We start from the raw sequence: 17,679 nt of genomic DNA on the forward strand, positions 1-17,679 counted from the left end.
TGCATCTACCCAGTGCTGTCAAAAATTATCTCACTCTGTCTTTCAAACAAGGCAAGTTTTATTTGAAAATGGAGAAATGAATGCTGCAGGCATTGGACTGATCTGCCCTGTGCTACAGCAGTGGTACCTGGTCGAATTGGGACTCAGCAGAGCCCATTGTTGTCAAACCCATCAGACCTGCAACCCAGCTAGTCGGGGCTAATGGGGCCCCCTGCTGTCTGCCCAGGGCACTTGTGGTTCCCCCGGCCTTCCCTCTCCCCACTCAGAATAATTTGTACCATGTTAGTATCTTCTCTCTTTTATTGCTCACCATTCAGACAACTTTGCACAGTGGAAACAATGCAGGCTTCAGGGCCAGAGGGATTTTGGATCTGGCTCTTGGCTCCGCTTCTCACTAGCAACTTTTGAGCCTCAATATCTTCATCTGCAAAAAGAAGGTAAGAAAATAATAGGCTTCCACAGTGTTTCTGAGGATCAGGTGAGACAATGGTGCACGAGGAACACTGCACAGTGCCTGAAACACGGTGGGTGCTCCTCTAGTATGTTTATCTTCTGAATTGCTTCCCTCTGCCTACAATTACAATGTTCCCCAATTAAGCAGATAACCCACAGTTTTTCTCCCCTTTTGTGTCATTTATATCACCATTTCTTGACTATAATTTTACAGCACATGAGTTGAAAGGTGAGTTGCCAGCAGTAAGATGGGAAAATGCTACAGAATAGCTCATAGGATGGAGGGTTCCGGAGTACATCTGCTTCACATTTTTCCGTCTAAGGCTTCACCACTGACCAGCTGGGTTAAGCAAATAAGCCTCAGGCTCCATCACTATAAAAAAGGAGAGAATAGTACCTACTTACGAGGTGTTGTGAAGACAAAATGGGATGCTCATGTCACAGCATTATGACTTGACAGCAATAAGCTCAGCTGTCGTCATTATTACCACTATGAGAACTAAAATGGATAGATCGTTTAATTTTTAAAAATCAGTCCTCATTGAGACTTACCCTTAGAGTAATGTCACTTTCTTTTTTAGCATTCCAAAATGCTTCCCTGAGTAGAAGAGAAAGGAACAGAGCCATAGCTACAAGCCATGCAATGCCCAGAATCCTAAGAATGCCCATGGGAGTGCCATGCATATGGATGGCATGTGATGGCTGCTGTCCTGACCCAAATAATAGTGAGTGCATAGACAGTGTCTATGAGGAGCCAGGCATTATTCTAAGTGTTTCGTGCATATTAACTAATTTCATCCTCACTACTAGGCCATGAAGTAAGTGCTATTATTAACACCATCTATATTAATACATGAGGAAAATGGCACAGAGATGCTGAATGGCTTGCAAAACTGCATGGTTAATATCAGAGCCAGAATTTGAACCCAGGCAGTCTGGCTCCCAGGTCTATCTTCTATGCTATATTATCTAGAAAAAGCAGAGAGTAGAAAACCACTAATTTGAATAGTGTGTCTTTCATTAAAAAACACAAATTCCAACAACAGACTGCCTAATGGAACTTTAGGGCACAACTAGAGTGTAAAACTGGGATCATTCACACTTTCCTGTATTCCATTTGGAATTCACTTCTGCATTTAAATTTATCTAAGCAGACTAATCCCAGATAAAGTAGAAGCCTTTGGATCCAGCCTTCCCTGGCAGCTGGGCAGACTTCCCAACACCCGTGGCAGGCAGCGTCCTAGAATGGCCACAGCGAGTCACAGCCCTTCCCTTCCCTTCAGTGCAGGCAGAAACTGTAACTGGCTTCTAGCCAACAGGGAGTGTGAAGAAGGTGATGGGATGTCGCTCTCATGACCATATTACAGAGGGAGAGATTCTCCCACTGGCCTTGAAGAAATGAGCAGCTATGTTGTGAGAGGGCCCAAGAATTGTGAGGAATCCAGGTGCTAAGAGCATTCCCCAGCTGGCAGCCAACAACATAGTAGGGACCTCAGTCCTCCAGCTGAAAGGAATCGAAGTCGGTTGACAATCATGAAAGCCTGGAAGAGGACCCTAAACTCTAGAAAAAAACACAGGCCACTGGCACCCTGATGGCAGCCTTGTGAGATCCTGGGGACAGGACCCAGAAGTCATGTCTAGACTTCTGGCCTATGCAAACTATGAGAAAATAACTGCGCTGTTTTAAGCTGCTAAATTTGTGATAATTGGTTATGTTGCAGCAGAAAACAAATATGCTACGTTTGTCGTCCTGCAGGTGAAACGTTGGATTTGAAAAGCCTAGATAATACCAGAGAGATTAAAAAGCAAACCTTCTAGCCAATCTTACTTCTTAACACAAAAGGGTGTCCCACAGGTATATTCAATTAAAAATATCAAAGAAAAAATTCAGGCAGATTCTTTAGCTAAGATCACAAATATATCAACAGAGAGGTGTTTCTTTCCTTTGAGTTAATTTTTTTCCCAAATGGACATTTTTTCTGCTTTTGCAAGTTTGCAGATTTAAAAAGCAGAAAGCACCTCCAAAGTCTATCTTGTTCATTTGCCTGGCTCCAGGAAGGGCCCCACCTAAATCAAATTTAATAAAGAGGTGTCTACTCTTACTTAAAATTCTCCCTTGACGTTCCAGTGACTTAAAACCTTCAACCTCAGAAAACTCTTTCTGTCCACTCAAAGTTCTTCTCCCTAAGCCTGCCTTCTTTTGGCTTATTCTCGGAGGAGATGGAAAGCAGGCTGTCTGCATCTTATGCACAGTAACACTTCATATATTTGAAGGCAGATAAATCCCTCTTAATGCTTGTCTTCCTGAAGCCAAAATCCCCTCACTCCCACCCTGTCTCTCCAGTTCCCTGATGGCTCTTGCAACAGTTTCCTGCTACCTGCATCTTTCTCTTCCGAGAGTGTGTGAAATCCAGCCACATGAAGCAACAATTCCCTATCAGGATGGAGGAATCAGAGATCCCATTTTACCACAATATAGCTGGAAAGAGCCCCCATGGATATTACGTGGGGTTAAAAAGATCGGGAACAAGAATCAGGGAAGTATTAAGGAACCAGGAGCTGGTGAAAATTCTTCTTAGGGAATTAAGAAGGTGCTGGCAGATGCAAATAGAAATTATTTTGGAAAGAAAATTCATCATGGACTCTGTAAGGAGAAACTGGAGTTGAAGAAGGAGGAGATGATCTGATTAATTTCTATGGGTGGTTCTTAAAGTGCTGTATTGGACCACCAATATCAGTGTCTCCTATATTCATATCCTAGGGCTGCCCATGACAAATTACCACAAGCTGGTGGCTTAAAACAACAGAGGTATTCTCTAACAGTTCTGGAGGCTAAAAGTCCAAACCAAGACATCAGCAGCGGCACACCCTCTCTGAAGGCACCAAGGAAGGATCTGTGCCATGCCTTCCTCTTAGTTTATGACATTGGCAGAAATCATTGGTATACTTGGTTTGTAGACACCTCACTCCCCTCTCTGCTTCTGTTGTCACATGGCTTTCTCCTCTGCCCCCTTGTCTGTGGGTCTCTCTTAAGAATGTCAGGCAAATTGGATTAAGGACCCACCCTACTCTGGTATGACCTCATCTTAACTAATGACATCAGTAACAATTCTATTCCCAAATAAGTTTTTATTACGAGGTCCTGGGAAGGACATGAATTTGGGGGGGGTGCTATGGGCTGAATATTTGTATCACCCCAAAACTCATATGTTGAAATCCTAACTTTCAAGGCAATGGTATTAGCAGGTGGGGCCTTTGGGAGGTGATCAGGTATGGAGCCCTCATGAATGGGATTGGTGCCTTTATAAAAGAGATTCCAAGAGAGATCCCTTGCCCCTTCTGCCATGTGAGGTTACACTGGGAAGACAGCAGTCTATGAGGAAGGAGGCCCTCACCAGACACCATATCTTGCACCTTGATTTTAGACTTCCCAGACTCCAGAACTATGAAAAAGCAGTGTCTGTTGTTTCTAAGCCACCTAGTCTATGGTATTTTTTTAACGGCAGCCCAAACAGATTAAGGCAGAGGACATACTATCTGACCCAGCATATCCAGGAACTAGTCATAAATGCAAATTCTTGAGTGCCCCCTAAGACCTACTCAATCAGAAGCTCTGGGGCAAGGGCCCAGTAAGCCATTTTTAACAAGCCGTCCAGGTGATTCTGATGCTTGGAAGTTTTGAGAACCATTGATTTTGATGCAACTGAGGCACTTCCCAAAATGCACCAAAGTGATCTTGACACAGTTCAAAAGTGTGTAGAAATAGGGAGACTCCTCAGCAACATGCAAGGCTACATGGAGTAAACTTCTGGTCACTTCATCTGAGATCAGCTCTATGAGTATATTTCAGTGGGGAAACATTCTGTTTTGCTTTGAATACATTTAGACGGTACCTTGCATTTAGAGACCAGGGACCTGTCATCATACGCTCAGGGACAATTGAGAGTAACTCTGAGTGGAACAAGAGTCTGATCACAGACCGCAGTTCATAAAGGGCCTTCCACTCCTGCTGAGGGGACTCATTCCCAGCCCATCACAGTACAAAAGATCCTGAGGACTGTAACCTCCAGAATGCCGTGAGAGCCCCAGAAACTGGTCTGAGATTCAGAATAGGCCAAGTCAGGGATGAAGGCAGTCCAGAAGGAAAATACACCAACTCTTAGCCCACAGGAAGAAGAGAAACCATCCTCAAAGGGAACATTTCCGGCTTCCTCTTCACTGAATAGACACACCTGCCTGGGATGCTAGATGAAGCTTCTGAATTGTAGTACCATCAGCAGAACTTCCTGGCCGTCTGGGAAGCTTCATGCTGTATCCTCTAAACTTGCTGAGTTTTTATTACAGAGTGTGGCCTGGAGATTTTGACTGTCTCTCGGGGTATGGTAAATGAAGGGACATGAAAAGAAAGTAAGATAGCATTCAAAAACACTCCTCGCACAGTGTGTAATGGAAAATAATCACACCGAAAATAAATGGCAATGTGTCCTTTGGGGACCCTGTGCTGCTGCCTTGAGCCTGGGTTTCTATTCTTCTGGAAGGAATTATGCAGTGATGGCGGCTCCTGCGCAGGCTGCAGGCTCAGGTTTCCTAGACAATATCCTGACTGTGGACGCTTATGTCTTAGCAAGATATATGTCCACTGGCTTGGGAGAGTACAATGGCTGCTTGGTGGCTTATTAGAAGAGTGAATATATTAAGCAAGACAGCAGTTTTTATTTTTAAAATTCAGGCTCTTTCTGACTCAAAGATGCCTGGAGGAATAATACTACTCGCTACCTTGATTTTTATGTGACCTTATTTCTCCTAAAAGCTTCTTAAGAGAGAAATTGGGCCATTTAGATAGTCAAGTATTGCTCAGATTCTGTGGCTGTTCTACAATGTGCTTGAGATTTGGGGACTTCGCAGCCATGTGGGTTCTACATCTAAATTGTAGGGATGCTCCGAGTCAGCTGCCTCATTTGCAGGCATATTTTGCAGGGACTCAACTGGGACCCTCCCCACCGATGCCCGCAGAGGTTAGCAGGAGATGAGAGAAGACCTTATGTAGATGAGACCTGTCACCCTCTCTGAGGCCCACTCTGCTCACCTCCTTTCACAGAGGACACCCTCACACATCCACCCCTTTCCAACTCCAGCCTACTAATCCTTCCTCCCTCTCTGCTCCCTCCCACTCCCCAACAGAGCAAGGGGGAAGCTTTATACTCTGCCTGCCCCATGACCACTTCTCATGGGCAACACCATTTGAAACTAAGAGACACAATTTCTATTTCCAGCAGTTGGGCACACAAGAGGAAGGAGAGGCCTGTCTCCCCAATCCACCCTTGACCCCTCTTCTCCCAGGAGGAAAAAGTTGCTTAGCAGTACTCCCAGGGCCAGAGAAGGAAACCAAGCCCAGTGGAAGAAATGTTTACTAGAAAGTAAATGAGCTCTTCTAATAAGATGCTTATGTGGCTGCACCTGATATTCCAAGTATTTCCTCCTGTCCCAGCCCACTCTAGGGCAGAATCCCCTAGCAGCTGTATGTGAAAATACAGGAATGGTTATTCTATGGAAAAAATCACTAACTCCATGAGTTCTAGAATGCCTAGATTAGCCATCAGCAACCAAATATCAATGCTGAGCAGAACAGAACAAAGTGTCCTAAAACAGCTCAATGCTTGCTGTTCACTTGAATTTCAGCAGAATTCTCCATCCAACGGGGGTTGTGGGTGACTAATGCTTCCTCCCTCTCTGCTCCCTCCCACTCCCCAACAGAGCAAGGGGGAAGCTTTATACTCTGCCTGCCCCATGACCACTTCTCATGGGCAACACCATTTGAAACTAAGAGACACAATTTCTATTTCCAGCAGTTGGGCACACAAGAGGAAGGAGAGGCCTGTCTCCCCAAAGGGAGTAGACAGTCTAGAAATGTAGCTGTATTATGTTGTGTCTGTTTTCTCTTTCTTTGTGTTTTTTGATAGAGACAGTAGTCTCACTGTGTTGACCAGGCTGGCCTCAAACTCCTGGCCTCAAGCCATCTTCTCGCCTCAGCCTCCTGAGTAGCTGGGCCTCCAGGTATGTGCCACCAAGCGGACTTGTTGTGTCTGTTTTCTAACCTGCTTCATTAATGAGCAGATTTATTTGGATGCCATTAAATTATGATAACCAGTTATAAAGCTGCAAACAAAACATGAGGCACCTGAAATCTTTCTGGTAGCGTGTCAGATGCCCTCAGAATACTGTCAGCTGTACAAAATCAGGAATGCTCTTATAAACCATGCTGTTAACGATAAGGGATTCCCGTCCCAGCTATTATACACAGCTTGATTAATCGTTTTAATTAGAAAATTTGAAGTATCATGCATAATATCCCAAAGAAGTTCCTGCCTAAGTCAATATTGTGTAATTTTTTAAAAAAAGATCCTTTTTTTGAGTCTCATGCTGTTTGTTTCTTCTGCACGTATTTAACGTCTCTCCTTTGTTCTAGTCCTTGTGCAAACTTTTTTTTTTAGTGCTTTTTTATGGGCTTGTCTCTCTTTCTCACATTTCCTGTCATGGAATAGGAGAATACATTTTTATTTTGTAATAAGGTTGCTTAAATTGCTTCCTCAATCTCTCTCTGGAGAACTGAGTTTCAATAAAAACATTTCATGAGCTCTTAGGATGTCTTTCCTTTGTTGCTCACTGCTTGGGAGATGGGGAGAAATGGAAACTGTTGTCATAGATCCAGGCCTGACAATGAAAACACATACAGGGCTAGAGAGATTAAATGCAAATTGGGAGGGCTGGGGGGATGCTGGCACTTCCAACAGCAGGCAGCCTTCGCCCCACCAACCTCCCTCCCTGGGGCAAACAGGAAAGGTAAGTGGCTGTCCTGTTAGTAATCTTCCCACACTCTCTTCTGGCGGCATTTCTCTGCTCCCAGGGCCAGTGTGTGTGCAGGGGGGTTAGTGTTAAAGTAACTGCTTTTATCTCTCTTGAAAATATTTGTGGCTAAACACTGGAAATTGCTCTGGGAAGCAGCCCTATAAATTTCAAGACCCTCACCTTTTCCTATCTTGAAATTCAAGATGAATTAATCCTAGAGTGAGAAAAGGGAGGAAGAACTTTCAAGGGTGAAATTTGATAGCAGTTTCTTATCTTATTGGCAACTCCGGAGTCTTACATGAGCTGCTTTGTTGGGCCCAGTGACTGATCGCTGGCTGGGAAAACACAATTCCTGTAGAGAGGTTCAAAGCCTCCTGTCAGGAACTGGAGATGGCTCAAAGATGCTTCACCCTGTTTTGGAGATAGTGACACCTCATTCTGCAGGAAGATGTGCCTGCAAGCCTGGCAGGAAAAGAGGCCACCCGCTCCAAAACCTCACTGCGGCAAGAAGAGAACATTTGGAATGCAGAAGCACCAGCCCCATCAAGGCTTTGTTGAAATTCAGCTGCAAGGCCTCCTTTGCCTGGTGCGTGAATTTCAGGAAACTCCCTTTCCTCTGATCCAAGCTGGATTCTAAATGTCACAGGAAGAATCCAGTGTGGCATTCAGATAGTACTTACCATCTTCTCACCCAACCTGGTCTGGGGCAAGTCCCAGGATTTGAGTGTAGGTTCACATTAACCTGCATTTGCTTTTGGCTCTGCCTCTTACTCATGATGTGAAGAGAGAAAGTTTCTTAAACTATCTGAGCCTCCTTTTCTTCATCTGTAAAATAGAAATAATAATATCTACTTCATACAGTAATTGTGAGAACTAAATAAGACAACACGCATAAATCACTTGCACAATATCAGGCACAGAGGAATCCCTAGTGAAAAGCTAGTTGTCACTGTCACTGGTGGGATGGTGATGTGATGGTTTCCCAGCTACCTCTGGGTTCTTGGTGATTTTGATCCCAGAGGCAGAGAGAGTTCATGTTTACTACAGAGCCTATTTCTGATACCTGGCCCAGACCCAAGGATGGGTCAAATGTCTTGTTAGGAAATTTAGCCCACCTTGGCATGTAAGGCACCAAAGCTTCCCTATCAATGATCTCTTTTAAAAATTTAGAGCCGGCCGCAGTGACTCAAGCCTGTAATCCCAGCACTTTGGGAGGATCACGAGGTCAAGAGATCGAGACCATCCTGGTCAACATGGTGAAACCCCGTCTCTACTAAAAATACAAAAAATTAGCTGGGCATGGTGGCGTGTGCCTGTAATCCCAGCTACTCAGGAGGCTGAGGCAGGAGAATTGCCTGAACCCAGGAGGCAGAGGTTGCGGTGAGCCGAGATGGCGCCATTGCACTCCAGCCTGGGTAACAAGAGTGAAACTCTGTCTCAAAAAAAAAAAAAAAATTTACATTACGGACAAATGTCCCTAACCTATAAGTAACACATGTTGAGTATATGAATATCAGCTTGTTGGCTGGCATCAAGTATCACAAGTCTTACACTGTCAAGTACTATTCATGACCCTCTTCATGCATCCTTGTCACAAGGCCTCAGTGGTTAGCAGCTCACATACATGACTGTAACTCGTCTGACTTGCACACAATCAAACTGTAAGTTTCATTTTATTTTCTCATTTTCCTAGTTCTCCAGAACATAGAATCAGTGTTTATGGAGACCATTTTCCTGATTCTGGAAGAATTTCAAGAGATGATGAAAGTCAGATAATGCTTTCAAAATTTCTGAGATGTATAACCACTTCCGACTGTCTCTTAAGTCCAGGTGGACGAGGCTTCCCAGGTTCCATTACTATCTTCTCAGACAGTGTATTCATCTGATCTTGCACTGCTATACCTGACACTGGATAACTTATAAAGAAAAGAGGCTTAATTAGCTCATGGTTCCACAGGCTTTACAGGAAGCATGGCTGGGGAGGCCTCAGGAAACTCACAATTATGACAGAAGATGAAGGGGAAGCAAGCATATCTTACATGGCTAGAGTAGGAGGAAGAGAGAAGTGGGGGGTGCTAATACTTTTAAACAATCAGATCTCATGATAACTCACTATCATGAAAACAGCACCAAAGGGGAAATCTGCCTCCATGATCCAATCACCTCCCACCAGGCCCCACATCCAATATTGGGGATTACAATTTGACATGAGATTTGGGTGAGAACACAGACCCAAACCATATCAGACAGCAAACTGAATTTCTGTTCACCTTGAAAGGCTTCCCTTCAAGTTCATTTCTACAAGACTACCTGCAAAAGTTCCCATGTACACTGCAGGTGGGAGCCTGCATCTCCCCAACAAGGGTCCTGCACATGGTGTATTCTCTCTCCTCCATCCTCACCTCCAGGCTGTCCCATCTTACCACAAGGACCAGTCCCTCATGCCCCTGCACACATCTGAAGGGATCTGGAGCATTCCCCAATGCCAGGAGCCATGACCAGTGTTTGCCACTTGCTCCACAGACCATCCTCGACCTGCTCAGATCTCACTTCGTTCACCCTCAGATCTGCAACTGGTAACAATGTCTTCAGCCTCACTGCAGTCCTGGGAGGAGATTTCTAAAAGGTGAATAGTCAGGAAAGCCAGTGAGGTTAGTAACCTAAAGAAATCATTGGTGCAGCCTACCTACCTCAAAAGAGAGAAACATGTCTTTGCCACTGTGGGGGGTCCTGTTGCAAAGGGAGAGTGAAAACCAGCATTTCAAGAGGCTCAGCACTTTTGTTCCTTGGTTTAAACCCTTAGCCTTCTGGGCTCTGATTGGTTGTAAATGAATTTAGGTCAATAAATTCCAGAATATTTTTTTTCCTAATTTGCCATCCCCACTCATGACCAGAAATAAAATCTCTCTGGGAACTAGTCCCATTTTGAATGGCATGTGGTTGCTAACACTCTTTCAGTGGAATAACATTGAAAGGCTCTCCTTCATATTCTGAGGTCCCTGAGCCTATAATTAAATCACTTATGATCAAAGAACATTACTCATATTACCACTGAAATACACAATCTCTGTATTCCTAGACAGAGCAATCACGAGTTACCACCAAAGCAATGCCTTTAAGCAATTGGGACAATCATTTCTATGTTAGAAATTGGCTTTGGCTTCCTTTAGCTCATATAAAGGCCCTACCCAGGGTATACTTTGAGCATACTTACTCACGGCTGCTATTGATTTCTGTTTAAGATTCTGTTAGTAAATTAAGATTCTGTTAAGAAAGAATAGAACGGATGGTATAAATATTGGGTAGGCCAGCAATATCCTACTGAGAATCCTTTTATATAGCAAATAGAGCACTGATGTTATTCCTCAATCCTCAGAACATCTCCATTTGTTGGAGAAAAATATGGGTGGCCGCTAATTCCATACGGAAAAATACTACATAGAAATGGCCTACTATAAATTTCTAGGTAAGTTCATAACAAAGACCAGGATACTGCCTGGTACTCCCCACTTCCTGCTTTTCCTGGATAAGCCCTCTTCAGAGGTAAAACTTCACTGTCCACTATCTTACATGACCTTCCAGCTTTTGTGCCTACACTTCTCTGTCTTGCTTGAGAAGGAACTTGATACCGGTAAGACGGCACACTTCATTTCGCTGGGCTTTCTTGTCATGCAGTTGCCCCTTTAGAGATGACAAAGATAAAGTTGAAAGGTTGCAGGGAAAAGGAGAAAGCATGTTGTGTGGTGAAGACAGGCTTGTCCTTGTCACAGCATTATGTGGCTTATTGGCTGAAGAGTCAGAGGACCTGGATGAAAACATCATCAGATGTTTCTCCTGTCTCTATCACTCATGTCCATTGCAAAGTTAAAATCCCCTTTTGTCTCTCTTCGCTCAAGAATGACTGATATGTGATCCGGAATAAGAAAAAACCCAACTCAATGGCCTTAAACTAAGAAGAGGACTAATTGGCTCATTGAAGTGAAAATATAGGGAGACCAGTGACCAGGTGTCGTTTATCCACAGTCCTGACTCTACATTTTGTGCCTCTCAACGCTATGGATAGATATGGAAATTCCAGGGATATGTTTTATTTTTAAGCTGTTATTGATTCATCTCTAGGAGTCTGGATCTTATGTCTCTGCATAACAACCTCCATTCCAACATTCCAGGCAAGAATTCTGAGATTCATCCTGGGTGGATTCGTTTGTGATTACTTTGGTCACATGCATTTCTCAATAGACTGTTCCGGGAAATAAAATGCCAGTTGTCTTATTAATAGGAATAACCCCTGAACCATGGAATATTAGGTCAAACCATAAGACACTACTAAAAGTCAATAATTTTTGGTCTGTGAAAACATTAATTTCCTATGATTCAACCTAATACATGGGACGTGTATGCAAAACAACAAAAGCCAAAGGATGGTGATTAAGAGAGCCGGCAGGAAATAAACGGATCCAGTGTGTGAGCATCATGGGGTTGGGGAGAAAGAATTCTTCCCTGGCTGGCTTCACTCTGCACTAGCTGTGTAAACTTGAATAAGTGTTGCTTTATTTAAATCTCTCTCTGCCTTAGATTCCAAAGTTACAAAATGAAGATTATAACACCACCTACCGCATAGGGTGATTGTGAAGATTCAATGAGTTAGTTCACAAAAATTTTAGAATGGTACCTGGTTCTTCGCTGATAGAAGCCTCTATTATTGTTGTTTTATTGTTTTTTCTGGGCAAATGTGATGGCCTCCACTGGTCATCACCATGGTGCTTTATTCGTTTTGGGGTGATATTTGATCTTGTAACTATCATCAGAAGCTGTACTCCCAGAGCACTAATGTTCTGGGGGTTACTAAAAATTGGAATCATCATTCAATTACATTTCATCACACTGAGAAAAGGTTGTTTTCATTTTTGTGTTACCCACAGAGGCTCTGCAATCACTACACTCTCAAAGCCAATTACAGTCAGCAAATTACCCAAAGAAATAAAATTAATGAAATTTACTGGCATAATTGTTTTCTAGAAAGCACAAGGTAGCTACAGAAGCATAGACTCAAATAAGGTAACTCGTTTCATGCACTTCTCCATCCCAAGGGAAATGCCAAGCTTGCTCATTCTCCCCCATCCCTCTTAAAGAGGATTTACCCGCCCCCCACCCCCACTGTGTGTGTGTTTTAAAATCCTGGGCCTCAGTATTACCAGCAGCATCCTAGGAAAGTCATCTTGGTTCATCCCTCCACCTCTAGGCAGAATTATATCAAAACCATTGCAGGCTAGAGGGACAGCCATACTGTTCCTGGGGAACAGCTCAGCTCCTGCAAGAAGCACACCTTCTACTAATTCCTCTGCTCTGCCTTCAGCAGGTATGGGAGCTGCATTGACTGAGCAATGGCAGGGCTACAAGAGGCAACAACACAAGCCAACCCCTCCCCAAGCTCTGTTCCTCCTAGCAATCGCCTCTCTGAGTAGCATGAATAGAGGCAAGCAGATTTCTTCTTCCATAAAATAAGCTGTTTAGACTGAATGACTTTTACAATAATGTTCAGCTTCAAGCTTTTAGGACTCAGGTTATGTCTCTCCTATTAAATTCTATTCTAAATTCCTATGGAAGCCATCTGTTAATGCATTTTACACAGTGCTAGGCTCCAAGAATACAGAGCCACATGAGGCTATACCCTGCATTGTACCTACCAGAGTCTCCATTGAGACCGCCCTGATAACACAATTCAAGGGTACGATCTGGGCCAGATACTGTGATTTATATCTGCCGGCCTGGACAATAAGGCCATCATGTGGGAACTATCTCTAATCCAGTCTTTTATATGATGCCAAGTTGTTACAGCCACAAAGATGTGAACCAACACTTAATGTATGTGGCCTCTGTGCCAGGAAACTCTACTAAGCTCTTTTGCCCAGTTTATCTCGTTGAATCCTGAAGAACCTTTAAGATGTACTAGCCCCATTCTACGTATGAAGATGCTGAAGTTCAAAGAAGTTAAGTGCCATGCCCAATGTCATACATGACAGTGATGAAATCGGGACATGAAAGTAGGGATCTGCCTCCCTACTGAAGCCTCTTAAAGTGGCCATGTTGTAGGCTCCTTGGCAGCAAACACAGACAACCCGCATTTCTTTGGATCTCTTCATAGCACCCAGCACAGAGCTGTGTACCTACTAGAACTTCATTTGCTGTTCTCCTTCCAGCCCATCATTCTGAGCTAATGCCTATGAAGTCAGCTGAACTCCACTTCTGCCTTCCAGCAGCTGCCATGTCCATTTCTGGCTTTCACCCCATCTTATTATTCTTTTCCTAATATCATCCATGACTACTGTGTGCCAAACAAAAACAAAAACTGTTAGTTTGGGAAGCTATCACAGGTATGAAGTGAATTCAGAAAATTTGGCTCCCAGCCTGCTGAAACTTGAGGAATTGAGCAAGCAGATGTTGTTGGTCAAGTTTAGGGATTTTTCTAAAGATGCGTGGCTCCCTTAGCTTTCGTTCCACATTCTTTGGGTGCTTGGCTGGATGTTTGATGTGCAGCATTAAATTTAACTTCCCGGCCCCGATAACATCCCAGGGTTGTTAAATACACCGAGGTACTTGGTAATTCATCTCACTTGAAATTTTCACAGCTCGGTAAGCATGCATTCATTATCATAGAAATCACTTTAATGTTTAACAGAGATATCCGGCATATTCTCAGCGTTCACATTTTCTACTTTCACCTAACCTGTCATGAAACATGCTATGTGTATACAAATAAACAGTTCACACAGAGAATGATTTTTCACTGTGTCTGAGGAAAGACAGTCAAGTTTCAGTTCTCTTTGGAGAGACTTCTCAGTCCTCAGAAGTCTCTACGTTTTGACTCTGAATAGTAGTTCTCCTCTAATTTGGTGGGTCCTCTTTCCGTTTAAAACCCAGTTTAAGATTCATACCCTGCATGAACGTTTCCCTGAGTAATAACACATCTTCCCATTTCCCCAGGTTGTATGTGGACAGTTTGGGCAACACTCTTTCCTGTGTTTACGGTCTGTGGTTCCTGCTTCCCCCAGCTTACCAGGTCCTATGAGTGTGCTCCCTTCCACAAGACTACAGGGATTGCTGCAGTTTCTTCTCATTCTTTTTTGTTTCTCCTGTACTCTTTTGTGTTTCTCACAGTGTTATGCCCTCTGTGATAAATGCATATCAGTGTTGGGTACCACAATATTATATTTCCTTGAAAATCTCCTACAAAGACCCAACAGACATGACAAGTCTGCTATGTATTCAACCACACAGAAGGCCTGTTTATTTCTTTCAGGTTGCCTAAAATTGACTTGTAGAGGTAAGATTTCATAGATGAATTAATCACAACATACATTAAGTATGATATATCCTTAGCGTTCTCCAATGCACAATTTGAATGAGTTCTCATGAATCATAATTGAAGATACAGACTTACAACCAGCAAAATTGTCCAGGCATACATGCATAGCTTATCTTACACATTGTCAACTCACAGAGTGTTTAAAAATTTAAAAATTGGTTGCCAATAAATTTATAAAGATAGGACATATCACCAATGTCCATATTTCTGTCTTCTCTTGAAAAATTCCCCATGTAACCTGTGATGTCCACCTCAAAACCAGGTTTTGCTTCCCTTTGTCAGGTTCCATGCAGTAATGTTGGAGAAATGATAAAGTTGCATTTCTTTGTAAGAAGTGTCCCTAAAAAGACAGTGAACCAGCATTATAAGTAAGTCCTACATTTACACAGTCATTAAGAGACTGAAAGAGCACTTAAATTTTTTATAACACTTTATTGCATTGCATGGAGGATACTATTATGTTGTAATAATTTTTGCAATTTTGCAGATTTGTTAAGGCTTTAGAATGTATCTCTGGTGAAGTTCAGGGATCTACTACATATAATAAGCCACCAACTGTGTGGTAGGGATCAAAATGCTACCCTTAAGGAATCAGGGAAGGGATTCATGTAGGTCAGAATGATTAGGAGGACTTGCACCGTTCACTGCTGGAGCTAATAGACACACAGGTAAATTAATTTAAAGTGATAGATTAATTTTTCAAGATCACAGCAACATCTCTCAATTACCTAGAATTCAGATATCTTGCAAATTCTCCTATCTAGAAAACTTTGGGGAAACATCAAAAGGAGACTACAATATTCAAAATAGGTCTCACAGTGTTCATGTACTGAAATGTGCCTATTTTATTCCTAAGAAAATCTCAGAGAATCTTTACTCTCAATGTACTTAAAAGTCCACTAAGATTGGGTACTGGTCTGCTCATTCAAAGTTGAGTAGATACGACTAGTTTAAGGAGAAATTGTAGAAGTGGCCTACTGATAGCAGCAAGAAGTTACACCAACAGAATGGTGGCAAGGAGGGATAGAAAAGATATTCTCAAAATCAGAACCAAGAATTCCAAAGGCCTCACTACCCAGAACCACCTAGTGATGGAATCTTGCTAACACTTTGGCCAGTACTGGACCGGCATAATGATGACAGTTGAATGCTCACCCTGACTTAGCAAAGAAAAGATTAGCTGTTCAGGAAGTCAGAGAACTATGTCACACATTTCAAAAAAGATTTCATTTAAATGACTAAAATTAATACATATTTAATCAAAAAGGGAATAAGTTTCAGTTTTCTGGAATATTCTTATCATGGAAGACTGAATTCCCCAATAATGCTGGAGAGGTGTGACTGTATTGTATCTACGTTGATGAAGTTATGTGTATATGTTTAATTTGTAAAAACATAAGGAAACAATCAATGTTCAGAAAGATGACCATTCTTTTTTTTAATTATAATCCATTTGAGTCAAACCGTAAATATTGCCATACTTGAACACAAAATGAAATAAACATGATCAAGGATATTTATTGACCCACAGTAACTCTGTTAGTCAATTTGATTTCAAAATGAATTGCCTCCAAAGCACTCCCAACCCCCTTCTTCTCATGTGCAACAGAGGCAAGGCTGGACATTACAAGACAGAAAACAGAACAACCAAAGTATAATGCTCATTAACCACAAGCATATGGAACACTCAGGCATGTTTAAATCGGTGTGGTCCCACTGAACCACGGTACTGAGGTACATCACTTCCAGTAAATGGACACTAAATATTTTCCATTAAAGAAGTATCAAGTAACAGTCTCAAAATCAGGACCTTCTATTCTTCTGTTCAATAACCCTGCCATCTAAAAGGGTATGCATTATATGGTGTTTGATATCACACCCAGAAGTAATACAGAGCTACTCTGCAGTCAGTTCTTCTCATGTCACTTTGATAGAGGGGGTGCTTTCTTCTCCAACTCAAAAGGAAAAAGGGCTTGGCTTTTAGCAAGTGTCTTCTCTCACCTATTTGTGGTTAAGTCAGGAAGCACGATCTGCAAGAGAAGTGGGATAGATAGAAAGGGAAAGAACATTGCTCTGGAGGCAGTGTGAAAAAAAGAGGAAATGAACCTCTTGTTCACATGTATCAGTCCACACTTAGGTCGCATGTCCGCAGGAAAACTAAGTTTTTGGAAGGCATCTGGAGAGCAAAGTTAAACATTAAAAAGAAGTCAAGAAAGTTTCTGAAGTTGAAAACTAAAGCATCTTTTTTCACTATCTACTCTGACTCTCAAACTAAGAATCATTACCATCATTTTCATCATCTTCATTACATCACTTATTCTTTTTCCAGTATTTTGTACAAATGAAGCCCTATGCCAAGTGTTTCACATACATACATGCTCTTACTTAATCCTATGAGGTAGCTATTACTTTCCTATTTTTATTGTTAAGAAAACAAAAAAGCAGCTAAAGAGACTTTCTTAAATGGTACAAGGTGGTAGGTTGGGATTTAAATCCAGGCATCTGACTCCAAAACCCACTCACTGATCAACATTCCTACACCCACCAAAGTAACCACGTCCCCCATACAACCTCTTCCGTAGTGTTGGGCTTTAAAAAACCCTCTAAGTCCTGCTTGGAGGAAGTGGCCCAGTCCAAAAAGGGTTTCAGTTTAGAAGTGGAAGGGTTCTAACTCTCTGAGACTTGCATGGCCAGGCTCAGATCCCTGTCTTTGCTGTCTTCTGGCCCCTGTACCTCCCAATCAAAATGTCTAGTGTCTCATTATACCCTAAGTCTCCTTTCATTGCCACACCCAAGTAGTGTGACTACAACCCATCTATGTAGTTATACCTCAGAGAGGGCAAGAATGATTGGACTCTAGGGAAAAGACGTTCCTCACTGTATTTGTCTTTACATAAGATCGGTTGCCTAGTTCTAGAGTTGCCAGGTCTTAAATAGGTCCTAGGTAGGTTAAAACACCAATTAGTGGTTTCTTATTATCCACCTGCCAATCATCCCAAATGTGCGTATTATAA

The 17,679-nt window shown here is 42.5% G+C and overlaps 1 long non-coding RNA gene across 1 annotated transcript; it reads right to left on the bottom strand.

Annotated features, from left to right (window-relative positions):
* Window positions 1-282: 282 nt before the first annotated feature.
* LOC118148874 (uncharacterized) lies at window positions 283-10,090 on the bottom strand. Its single transcript, XR_004735919.1, has 3 exons — window positions 9,990-10,090; window positions 7,980-8,124; window positions 283-424 (listed from the first exon to the last, which is right to left on the bottom strand). It is a non-coding gene; the product is annotated as an uncharacterized LOC118148874 (long non-coding RNA).
* Window positions 10,091-17,679: the final 7,589 nt, after the last annotated feature.

Source organism: Callithrix jacchus, chromosome 2 (genome assembly GCF_049354715.1).
Source record: "Callithrix jacchus isolate 240 chromosome 2, calJac240_pri, whole genome shotgun sequence".
NCBI classification, from domain to species: Eukaryota; Metazoa; Chordata; class Mammalia; order Primates; family Cebidae; genus Callithrix; species Callithrix jacchus.